We start from the raw sequence: 12,670 nt of genomic DNA, 5'->3' as shown, positions 1-12,670 counted from the left end.
AAGCATGTAGCCCCTCCCATGGAGATGGAGTCTTCCAGACTTTCGTTTTGCCCAGCCTACCGCCATCCTCTCAATCGCATCCTCCCACGTCATTTGGGATGGTAGGTGTATACCACTGCACCCAGCTGTAGGTTGAGAAGAGGTCTCAAAAACTTTTCTTCCTAAGCTAGCTTGAACCTTGATTTCCCAGTCCCCACCTCCCAAGTAGCTAGGATTACGGGTGTGAGCCACTAAGCCCAGTCTATAGGATTCACTCCCATCAAATCTTCCAAATAGGCAAGTCCATGGAGACGGAGGATAGATAGTGGTTGCCAAAGGCAGCCAGGGGGAGGACTTACTGCTGGTGGGTATAGGATGCCTTCTAGAACTATGAAAATGACTTGAGATTAGTGAGGATGGTTGTCCACTTGAAGAGGGAAAAGTTTTTGATATGTGAATTATCTATTAGAAGCACGATAAAGGATATTGGTTTCTGGCGACCGTTGGGGAGCTATGAATGAACAGTCTCTTAGGTAGTATACTTTCAAAGTAAATGTCTTGGCTGGGATAATGATAGTGTGGAAATATTTAGAGATTATTTAAGGATAAAGTACTTGAGGATGAAATGCCATGATATTTGCACTTTACTTTTGAATGGATCAGAGAAAAATGTACTGGGAGAAAGCAAATGTGATGGTATTTAATAATTGACGGTCTAGGTAAAAGCCACATAGGGATTTATTGTAGTTTTTGTTTTGAGCCTCAACTATTTCAAAAGAAAAATACTGGCAGGGGGCCACTCACGGGCCGTCTATTTGCACATCAGGTAGGAGAGGCTGAGTTCTTTTGGATAAATTGCATGCTTTTCTTCCCAACCTCTCTCTCGGTCCCATCAGAATCACAGAAGCAATGCAGGCTGGCTTTCTTCCGCGAAGAGCGTTCAGTGCTTGTGTCTCACAGTGTAGTGGTTGCTCAGAACCTATTGTCTGACTTCAGCACTGGGCGTGGGGACTTCAGTCTCCGGAGAGGGGTTGGGGGCATAGCTGACTAGTAGAACACTTGCCTAGCCTGCACAAAGCCACAAAAAGAAAATCGCCCAGGAAGCTAGTGTCAAAGGTCTGAGCGAAGTCAAAGGGGATGAGATGTGAGTTGGTTAGGGGTGAAGGCTTCAGGCGGATGTAGGTGCCTCCCGTGCTTACTTAAATGGTCAAAGGCTCGAAACCTAACCTTAGTTGATGGGTTTCTGATTCCAAACAGGAAGTGAGGTGGGCCAATCCCTTGAGCCCCACTGAAATATCTGAATAGTAGAATGGGGGAGCCATGGGAGCCCCTTTGCTTAGCTGCTTGTGGCTAGTGGGTAGCAAAGGAGTTGCGCGTCTCCTCTTCCCTACCTACTCAGGATACCCCACCTACCCAAGGAATCATTGCCATCTACGTGGCCTCTTCCTTCCTTCCTTCCTTCCTTCCTTCCTTCCTTCCTTCCTTCCTTCCTTCCTTCCTTCCTTCCTTCCTTCCTTCCTTCTCCCTCCCTCCGTCCCTCCGTCCCTCCGTCCCTCCGTCCCTCCGTCCCTCCCTCCCTCCCTCCCTCCCTCCCTCCCTCCCTTCCTTTTTCTTTCTTTCTTCTTTCCTGTGTGCTCTTAGTTTCCCTTAGATGGTAGAGTAAAGCCCTATAAGGCTGAACCAATAGGCGCTCCTTTGGGACAGAGATCTGGGGCGGGGGGGCGGGGGGGGGTCTCGTTTTTGGAGCAGGAGTGTGGCGTGGAATTGGTGGACCAGCAGCAGCGACATGAGGAAGGTTTTGTGAGGCTAACTGGGGAGAGCGGGGAAGACTGGATTTCTGGTCCACCCTTCACCACTAGTGCCTTCTGTTTTTAAGACAGACATGCTTCATTCTTCCCAGAGCAGGGGCCAAAGGCGGGAACTCCAAACGCTGCGTCCCTAGCAGAGCAATGAAGCTGCAAGAGCTCAAGGCCTGAAAAATATTGACTGTTTCCTTTTTTAAGCTACAATTCCAAATTTCTTATGAAAGTCAACTTAAGACATCCAGGACACAGGAAACAAGGCGAGAGGCCACAGCCAGCTGCCTCAGAGGACCCGGGACACTTTCCTAATAACATCCAGATGGTTCCATAGAAATGGTTAACATCGTGAAAAAAAAAAATCAGCTGCAGAAGAAATGAGATTCAAGTGATTGAGGAAGGACAGCCTGGGGGAGAGTCCCCGGGGACGGAGCGGGGCTGAACTCTACCCCGCTGTGGGGAGATACCGGCTTCCTACGGCCGGGCCGGAGGGGATGGAGAGCACCAGGCTGCTCTGGGGGGGGGGGGGGGGGGGGGCTGGCAACGGCGCCTCGGCCCAACTGGCCTCCTGGTCACGTTCATCCACTCGTGAACCTGGCTTTGCCAGATCTTCTGTGTGGATCTGGTTTTGTTTTCAGAGGACTTTACCTGCCAAGGTACTGGCTCTGTTCGGCTTAGTAGACTTGGAGCTCAGAGCCAAGAGGTTTTATTTATGGAACTATGGAACTCTGAAGACCATTGATTGTACATGCGACATCATGCATAGGACATCTGTCTTTGTACACAGCAAAATAAGAATGCGTTTTTCCAATACTTGAACATAAACCCGCAGAATCTGAATGAGTGAGTGTCTACATGCTTGGAATCGCTAACATCATGTCAATTCAAACAGTGCTTAGTGTTCATTAAAAGCTTTATTGCGTTTGAAAACAATCTGTAAGTTAAGATTCTTTTTTTCCTCCTTTCCCAAGGATTTGCTTAGACCTCAATTCCTTGGAGCTAAGGAAATTTGAAAGGGAAACTTTTAAATCCTTCGGGGCCAGGGAGCAGCTCTCTGTGGTAGATAGAGTGTTACCTAGCGTGTGCAAAACTCTGGGTTCCACCCTCAGTGGCTCAAAAATAAGTGGATAACAATAAGAAACAAAAGCTTTAGGTAATTTTGGTGGGGAAAGGAACATGTCTTTGGCATAGGATGAATGATTCCTATTACAGAAGAGAAAGGAGCCCTCAGCAGAAGAGACAGAGGGTGGAGGAAGGTCTCCTACACTCCTGCATTTCCAAAGAGGTGTGTTCCAAAGAGGTGTGTCCATCCTCAGAGTGCCTTCCCACAAGGAAGGGGAAATGACTGGCTTGTGGAATGCTGCTGTTTGCACACAACTCCCTTCCTTGGAACCAAACATGGAGGAGAGGGAAGTAGGAGGCCCAGACTCTCTGGGCTTGGTCAGCCTGCACAAGCCTTTCCATAACCGTGACACTCCTCTTGCTAGGCCACTTCAAAGCCAGAGAGAAACATCTCCTGCCTCCCACCCTGTGACTCCCACCATCTCAGAGCCCGGCCCTGTTGTCTGACTGTGACAGCAGATAAAGCCAGGGACAGCAAATTGATGGCCTTCCTGGCAAATCTCTCATTGGAAATCAGCAAGCATGCAGGGTGGATGATGAACAGCAAAAGCGCGCATGCTCACATCCTAGAACTTTTACCCAGTCTGAAATGCCTGGAGTATTTAGTCTGAAAAAAACAAAACCCAAACTTTGTATTTGGAGAACACAGAACAAAACAAAACCTAAGGCAGGAACCAGAATTTGCTGTGACAAGCCACGTTGCCAAAGAAAGACTAGGTGAAGAGCCTTCCAGAACTGGTGATGGGTTGTTAATCAGGTAAACTCATTAGCGAGAGCCATCACTTCCCTTCGGGATCATACTGACATTTAGGCTGAGGTTTCTTGGGATTCCACTGGAGAAGTCTTTGGTGGAACGCAATGACTCCTTCCTTCCTCCCTCAACTAAATCTGAGCTATTACAATTCCAAATGGACACTGAGTCCCGCCAAGTTTATAGGAAATTGGAATGACAGTGTGGGTTCCCACCATGAGGGATAGCAGCAGAAGCTGAATGCTCTGCGAATAAGAAACATTTCCCTTGTGATTCCCAATCACATCTATTTTTACTTTAAGGGAATCTGTGTTTTCGTTCAGTTTGTGAACAGAGGGACCCATATGGAATTTTTACCAACTCTACTAACATAAAAGCATGCAATTTCTCAACAGTGCACTGAAATAGCCACCAAGATTCAAGGAAAGAATTGCAGACATTTAAAGGCACATGGCAAAGAAAATACCCAGTATTAAATCTGTGTGCAACAAATGTCTTTTCCGTCTCCTGTAATGAGGCTTGAACTCAGGGCCATATCCATGCTAAGCATTGATGCTACTACCAAGACACACCGCCCTGTCATAAATAACTGTCTTTGACAAAGTGTAGCTTACTGTGTAATAAAAAGCTTAAAATAGCTGCTGTAAGATAAGCAGTGTGTATTAACTTAATATGTATGAAATACAATAATATTTGATGCAGAATTTTGGGGGAGTAGGGAGAGAATTTTAAGTATGCATTTTTATTGCTGACTTTCTTAAACTTTTTTAAATCAGTACCTCATGATTATTAGGCAAGCCTCTACCACTTGAGCTACCAGTCCATTTTGCTGTAGCTGAGTTTTGAGTAGAGTCTTGCCTTTATGACTGGATCAGCCTGGATTGTGGTCCTTCCATTTATGCTTCCTGTGTAGCTTTAAAGACAAGCAGATGCCACCACGATTAGCTTTCATTTGGCTAAGATGGAGTCTCGTGATCCTTCTGCCTTGCTTGGCCTCAACACACAAATCTCCTGATTTCCAACTCCTAAGTAGTAGCAAGGCATGAGCCACTGTGCCTGGTAAATGATGTTTTAAATTACTATTGGAAATTATGTTATTCTTATCCACTGAATTCAACTTGTACACCTATCCCTCCTCTGTGCACATACAAGTCTTGCTTTGCTACCTCAGAATTGGAAGAGAAGCTGAGATGTAATAGATACTCTTTAAATGTTTTGCTCACCCCATTTATCCAACAAAAAAATTCTCTTTCCCATCTTATTTTCTTTTGCAGTATTAGGGATTAAACCCAGAGCCAGGACCATGTGCTTGCCTAGCATGCCCTTTACCAATGAACTACTTCCTCAGTCCTTGATATTTATTTTATTTACTTATTTTTCAGTACTGGGGATTGAACTCAGACCCTGTGGCTTGCTTACTCTACCATGTGAGCTACACCTCCAGCTTGGCTTTTTTTGCTGGTTATTATACAGATGGAGACCCATGGACTTTTCTGCCTGAGTTAGTTCAAATCGGAATCCTCCGGACCTCAGCATCCTGAGAAGCTAGGATATTAGGTATGAGCCACCGGCATTGGCAACCCTTAATTTTTCAAAAAAAAAATTATTGTTATTACAAAGGCAATGCACAGAGGGGTTACAGTTACATAAGTCAGGTTGATTATACATTTCCTTTTGGACGATGTCGCTCCTTCTCTCACATCTCAGCTCTTAAGTTTTTTTTTTTTTTTGGCCAGTCCTGGGGCTTGGACTCGGGGCCTGAGCACTGTCCCTGGCTTCTTCTTGCTCAAGGCTAGCACTCTGCCACTTGAGCCACAGCGCCACTTCTGGCCATTTTCTGTATATGTGGTGCTGGGGAATCGAACCTAGGGCCTCATGTATATGAGGCAAGCACTCTTGCCACTAGGCCATTTCCCCAGCCCAGCTCTTAAGTTTTTAAGAACAGGTATTGCTGTGTAGCCAGCTAGCCTCCAACTGGCCATCCTGCTACCTAAGCCTCCTGAATGCTGGGATTACAGATGTGTTCCACTCTGCCAGCCTCTCCTTTCTTGGAGAGGTTAGTTATGGAATAAAGACATTGACCATATGTGTACAGGTGACTCTGTGTGTGTGTGTTGGGGGGAGACTGAGGTAGAGTAATGAGTAGCACTCAGTGCTCAAGCCTCATTGGCCAGTTGCAGAGGGGCAGAGCCAATGAGGAAGGCGGGCTGTGGGAGGGACAGTTACCGGGGAGGAGGTTGGGAGGCTTGGGGAAGCTTTGGCTGCTGTTGCCACCCCAAATGTGAAGGCCTCTTGGAGGCCCAGGACCAAGAAGGGCTGTGTCTGAGGTTACAAAAAAGACCTTGTGGCGTCTGTGGATGGGTGGGCTTGGGTGGGGGGGGGTGTTGAGCCCAGGTGGGAGGTTTGCATGGGAGGACAGGGGACGCTGGACCAGTGGAAGCGATGGAAGGGGTGATTCTGGTTACGTTCCCAATGGCCACGGGGTAGTGCTGATGGTGCGGACCTGGGATATGAAAGCAGGAACCAGGGATGATGTTCTTTGCTCTCAGACTAAGTGCCCCGCGGAATCATACCCTGGCCGTTTGGTAAGATGGAGACGATTAGGGGTGGGGTGAGGAGGGCAGGTTTAGAGCGAACATAAAAGCAGACTGACTGTGTTGCGTTTGAGAAGCTTCATGGAACCTGTAGGGAAGAGGCCACACAGCAGCTGCATCGGTGAGGATGAAGGACAAGGTTACAACCTTCCCTGACAGGATGACCACGGGCCCTGATTAGCCACGTCCCAAGGGAATGAGGCCACGTCGGGTCAGTGTCAGGCCGAACAGATGCTCAACCTTCAAGGATCACCCGGCCTCAGTCCTGGAGTCATTCTCCCGGATAGCTCCCAGACAAGTCCGCCAGATCTTTGAGATTCGACCCCTGAGTCACCTGCAGGGGCCTTGTTTAGTCTGTTGCCTCTCTGGTAATGGCCGCCTCCTTTATCTCCGTGCTCAATTTTATTTGTTGATTGAAGAACCATAAAGTCACTTGTTTTTTAACAAGACAGAAGACTGCAACATGGAGGCCTAACTTCAGAGCTTAGACAGTTGGCGTTTTTACTGCTAACTGCTAGGCCTGCAGGCTAGGAAACATAAAAGGGCTCTCACTGGATTCTTCCTGAAGAGCCATCCCTGTTGCGGGGGGGGGGGGGGGGGGGGGGGGAAGCCTGGCAGTAAACACTAGGTGCGGCCAGCCCAAGAGGACTTGGGGTCCCCTCTGTGCAGAGGCTTAATGAGCCGCAGTCTGAAGGCTGGAGCGTCTGGTGTTGTCTGCTCAGGGCAGGGTCCAGTCCTTCCCGATCTTGGGAACCTCTGCAGCTCTAATTCCTTTATGACTGCTCACGCTCCCATCCTGAGTCCTCAGGGACCAGTATAACCAGCCAGCGAATTCCTTTTTCCTTGAACCTAAATCTGAAGCCCCACGGGCTTTTCCCATAACACAAATAGCATTCTATTCCGGGGCATATTGTCTCCCTCACAGGAAATAGTGTCTGAATTACATCAGTGCACTCCATTGACGTTTATTGTGGAGCCATTGTGGGAATGACATGGTTCCGGTCCCCAGTATTTACTGTATCCTCTCTATTATGTTGAAGACTCGAGGGCCAGGGGCAGAGGTAGGAGGAGTGCAGGTGAGTGGAATTCCAGGCCGTCCCGCCACCTTTCAACACGAAAGCTTGACAAAGCCTTCCTCTAATGGTTTCCCAAACCTAATAGATAGGAGTGGATGTCGTTTGCTGAGCCAGTGAGACGAACAACTTGCAGCTCGGTGCCAGTGGCTCCTTACCGCAATCCTAACTCCTCAAGAGGCTGAGAGCCGAGGACTCAGGTTTGAAGCCAAGCCCAGTCGGAAAAGTCTGTGAGACTCTCACCTCCCATTTACCATCCAAAAGCCAGAAGTGAAGATGTGGCTCAAGTGGTAGAGCACCAGCCTGGAGTGGAAACGCGAAAGCACAGCATCTTAGACCAAGTTCACGTCCCAGTACTGGCACATACACACAAAAATTAACTTTGGAAAGTTGGTTGGGGGTAGCGAGTCTATTAGATGAGTGTGACAGAAAACCAGTAGTTATCTCCCAGCGGCTGTCCTTTATTTAAAAAAAAAAGGTTATAATAATATGATATACAGAAGCCATATAGTTACATAAACCAGGTGAAGAGTGCATTCCTTCACGGCTGTAATAATAACAGAGCTCCCCCTATGAAGCGGGGCCCTTAGCCCTTTGGCCATTAGGATTCCATTTCCCAGCTTCCCTTGCAGCTAGAGAGGCCACGGACTGAGCTCTGGACATTGCAAGTAAGTTTGTGTGGTGCTGACCCCGAGAAGCCACCTGGGGAGCCCTGAATGTCTCCCTCTTTCCCCCATGCCTTCCTCGGCCCAGCTCCCTTCAATACACACACCAGCTTGGCCAAGGCCACCGTTTCTGAAGCCACCGGCGCCCAGGCGCAGCTGCTGGGCCCTGGCTGTCACCGAGGCCTTTCCTATGAGGGAGAAGCAAGCTTTGCTTTCTAGTTCTCCCCGCGCTGACCCTAATCCCAACTGTGATCTAGACGTCAGTGACGGGCTCCACAGCCATTCTCTCACGCCGGAAGCTCCGCGCGTGTTCCTCCTGACAACACCGGACAGCTCTAGGCACTCCATCATCGCCAGCCGCTTCTTCAAACGCTGAACGTGGTGGCTTCTTAGCCAACACGACTTGGGTTCAAGTGCTCCCTCCGCCCCAGGGACGTGGCCCTGTGTGCACCCTTGTCTTCCATGCTTGTATTTCTGTCGGTTGGACCCCAGATATAGATGAATAAAGGCAGCTGAGGAGGCTCTCTCTACCACTCCTTGGTGTGTCATCTCTGAAGTGAGACAGGTGTGTCCAGGAGAAGGTTCTAGATCCCCAGCCCCACTCCCTAAAGGTCCCTGGGTGAAAAGCCTTCATAGCTGGGTGCCACTGGCTCAGGCCTGGCCTCCTTGGGAGCTTGGCATGGGAGGATCTAGGCTCCGAGCTAGCCCATGCAGACAAGTCCAAAAGACTCTTATCTCCAAGTAGCCATGAGAATTCAGGAACGGGAGGCATAGCTCAAGTGGGAGAATACCAGAAGCGAGTGAAAAGGTGACTGAAACTTTGAGGGTCTGAGTTTAGGCCCCAGTACTGGAAAAATAAATTCACCCCCAAATGAACAAAAACCCATCACTAATAACAACCCCGCCAAATACCAATCATGATGTCCTTCCATTGTGTAGAGCTGTTCGCTCATGATCCGTCCTTCCCTCCCTCATCTTCTCCCTCCCTTTGTCTCTCCCTTGCTCTCTCTCTGTTTATTTTTGTGTGTGTGGTACTAGTGTTTGAACTCAGGGCTTAACATTTGTTAGGCAGGCACTCTCCATCGGAGTCATGCCCGTAGCCCATTTTTGCACTAGTTATTTTTTACTTAAGGTCTTAGATTTTTCCTGAGTCTGGACCAGGATCCTCCTATTTTATACTTCCTGCATGACAGATGTGCCCCACCGCACCAGGCTATTATTTATTTGTTTGTTTATTTATTTTGCCAGCTGGCTGGGCACCACTATTCTCCTGATCTCAACCTCTCCAGTAGCTAGAATTCCAGATGTGAGCCACAGTACCCAGCTCCTCTATTCTCTTGTTTCTCATGAATCCCCGTTTCCTCAGAAATAGCAGGCTACCTGGGCTTTCAAAAGGCAACCGAGGAGCAGGTTAAGTTACCTGCTCCAGCATAATGCTTTTTATGTTGTGTAAAGTTCTCCTGGGACAGAGGCGATTCCACCACAAAGGCAAAGGGATTTTGAATATTGTTAGAATCAGAAAGGAACATGCCTGTGATTTCCAATCACCTAGCTCCCCCTCCCCGCCCCCTCCGCCCCCCCCCCCCCGCCCGGTCTTCTCCGATCCTTGGATAAACAGCATCTGGTGGTAGAAGGGTGGGTACACTACCCCTAATGTCCAGTGAGCTGCTGGGTCAATGCGTAGAAGAAAAGCAGACTCTCTAGTGGACTCTCCACAGCTCTGTGTCCTCTTTGCCTCCGTTCGGCGGATGTTCATGGGCTCCCTAGACTCCTGCCTTCTGTCGATGTAAATTAGCAGAGTTCTTTGTATGAAAGGAGGGGCCTGGGCCAGGGGCACCGGGGCGAGGGCAGCCGGGAGGGAGCCCTAGCCCAGCCTCCTGCTGGTGACAGGCTTTCCTGGAGCAGTTGTCTTGGAGGTCGGTAGCACCCTCTCCTGGGCTGAATCCAAATGTTTCCTATTTGTCTTCAAGTCTTTTAGGATGACCACCAGCCATTCCCTTCCCAGCAAGCCCTGCCCCAGCACTGCCCCCTACTGGCTTTCAAAATTTCTTATTTGAAGGCTAAAACCAAGGTTTGCAAATTCAAAGGTACAAGTAAGATTTGCTAGGGAGCAAGAACGTACGTGAGTCCAATATATAGGACACAGGGCAGGATTGTGATGACAAAATAAACCCAGTATAGATAGGGAATATGAGTAATGAATATATAAACATGCATGAAATACTATTTTTTTGGTGTGCTAATATTGGGACTTGAACTCAGGGCCTAGGCACTGTCCCTTAGCTTTTTTTGCTCAAATGGCACTCTACCACTTGAGCCAGCTCTACTTCTGACCTTTTTCTGGTTAATTGAAGGGTTTCACAGTTTTCTGGGCTGGCTTCAAACCTTGATCCTCAGATATCAGCTTCTGTAGTAGCTAGAATTACAGGCATGAGCCACCAGTGTCCAGCTCATAAAATAAGACTTAAAACAGTTGTCAACTAACAAGGCACCAAAGGGATTCTCTTTGCAAGTGGCAGAGAACCTAGAACACAGAGGAAATTGCAGACACTAGCAAAAAGTTTCCCATAAGGGGAAGTTCTCACCCCTGAGAAGTCTCTAGAAAGAGATACGGGGTGGGAGTTTCTTTTACCGAAGCAGTTAACATAAAACCGCACAGCTGAGGCTGAGGGCACACCTCGCAACATCTTCTTCATTCTTCTCTCTTCTTCACCTACCCTTTGTTTCTCAATGACCTTTGCAGAAAACAAAGGCATTTAAATGGTTCCTTCTCCGCTCAGCACTCAGTTCATCCAAACATTTACTCTAATGGGACGAAAGCACTGCCTTACTTAACTCAGATTATACTAATGACTAGTTGTTTGTTCATTTTATCCCATAAGGGAAGAAGACGAGGTCTTACTATGTAGCCCAGGCTGACCTTGCATTTACAATCCTTCTGCTTCAGCTTCCTGACGGCTGGGATTAGAGGCATGTACCACCACTCTTGGCTGACTGTATCAATTTTGCTTGTTCAAATATATATTTATGTATTTACATATATATATGTATATACATGTATATACATATACATATATACATATATGTATATACATACACATATATGTATGTATATACATAAATATATGAATGAACATATACATATATGTAGGTGCTATACAGAGGGGTTACAGTTACATAAATCAAGTAATGAGGTACTTTTCTCTTTGAACAGTGTCAGCTCTTCTCTCCTTTTCTCCTTTTTTTTCCCTCCTGACTTCCTTCCCCCATGAGTTGTATAGTAACATAGTGTCTATTGAGTGTCACTGCTGTATTTGTTCAGTCTTTGTTCCACCATTTCTGTGGTCCTCTTTTCCCTCCCCCAAACAGATAAACTCACACACAAGACAAAAGGTGCAAAAATCAAAATGCTTGTTCATTCTTACTGTGGCAACGATTAAAAGTCCAAACAGTAACAGATGTCACACATATATACATATATATGTATGTGTATACACACATATGTATATGTTGGGCAGCTTTTTTCCCTTAAATCTGGTGTTCTACCACTTCAGCCATGCCTCCAGTCCAGATGCATAACAATATTATTTTTACAGATAAGAAAATTATGGTTCAAAAATGTCAAGTTCAAGAAGTGGAGCTGGGGCTCAAAGTGGTAGAGTGCTAGCTTTGAGCTAAAGAGCTCAGGGACAGCGCCCAGGCCCTGAGTTCAAGCCCTACAATGGACCGAGAAAAAAAAGTGAAGTTCAAAACTGTCAAGCTATTCAGGAGGCTGAGACTTGAGGATAGCAGTTCAAAGTGACCTGTCTGGAAAGACAAATCCACAAGACTCTTATCTCCTATTAACTGGGGGGGGGGGGGGGCACAAAATTGGAGGTGTGGCTTAAATGGGCACTGCTGGTCTTGGGTGAGAAAGTTGAGCCAAAGTGTGAGGTTTGGAGTACAAGCCCCAGGAGTGGCACACACACACACACACACACACACACACACACACACACACACACACAGAGTCAAGTAACATGTCCATGTTACAGAAATGAGACCTGAACTTCTTGTTCCCTCTTCACGCTCACAAATGATCCAGGAGCACGCAGTGATTTCATGGCAGAAGAGACACCCTCCCCACATTAGTGGGTCTGGCTCAAGAGGTGAAAAGCCAAGTGACTGAAGGCATCACAGGTTTGGGGCAGGAGGACAGGGCCCGTTCCTGGCGCACTGGGAGAGCTTCGTCGGCAGGAGGGGCTTTGCGCTGCACCACTGCCTTGTGGCCAGGCCCACCAGGATGTACTGAACGCTTATTTCTTCCGGGCAGTGGGTGCCAAGCCTGGCAGGTTGTTTCACTGAATCCTCACAACAACCTCACCCTACCAAGTGGGCTCAGAAAGGCAAACCAACTTGCCTGAGGTGACACAGCTAGGGGTGGGTGGGGCCCCCACACTTGGAGGGTCTCCTCGGGTGCTCTCAGGTACCCTCACATTTTCTACCTGGAAGAAGATCCCCTCTGCTAGGGCAGGGGCCGGGGAGGGTGAGGGCCTGTCAGGACTGTGTCTGGGAAACCCTCCTGGCCCCCGGGGTTTTAGGAGCTGCGATGCTTTGAGACAGCCATGCCTGTGCTGTGTGGTGTTGTGTTTGTGCCCATACCTTGATCTCAGGGCCTCATGCTCTCATTTGGATCTACACTGCCCCC

The sequence above is a fragment of the Perognathus longimembris genome, chromosome 22, assembly GCF_023159225.1.
Source record: "Perognathus longimembris pacificus isolate PPM17 chromosome 22, ASM2315922v1, whole genome shotgun sequence".
Taxonomy (NCBI): Eukaryota; Metazoa; Chordata; class Mammalia; order Rodentia; family Heteromyidae; genus Perognathus; species Perognathus longimembris.
The sequence above is the reverse complement of the archived record's forward strand: the minus strand, read 5'-3'. Positions refer to the sequence as shown.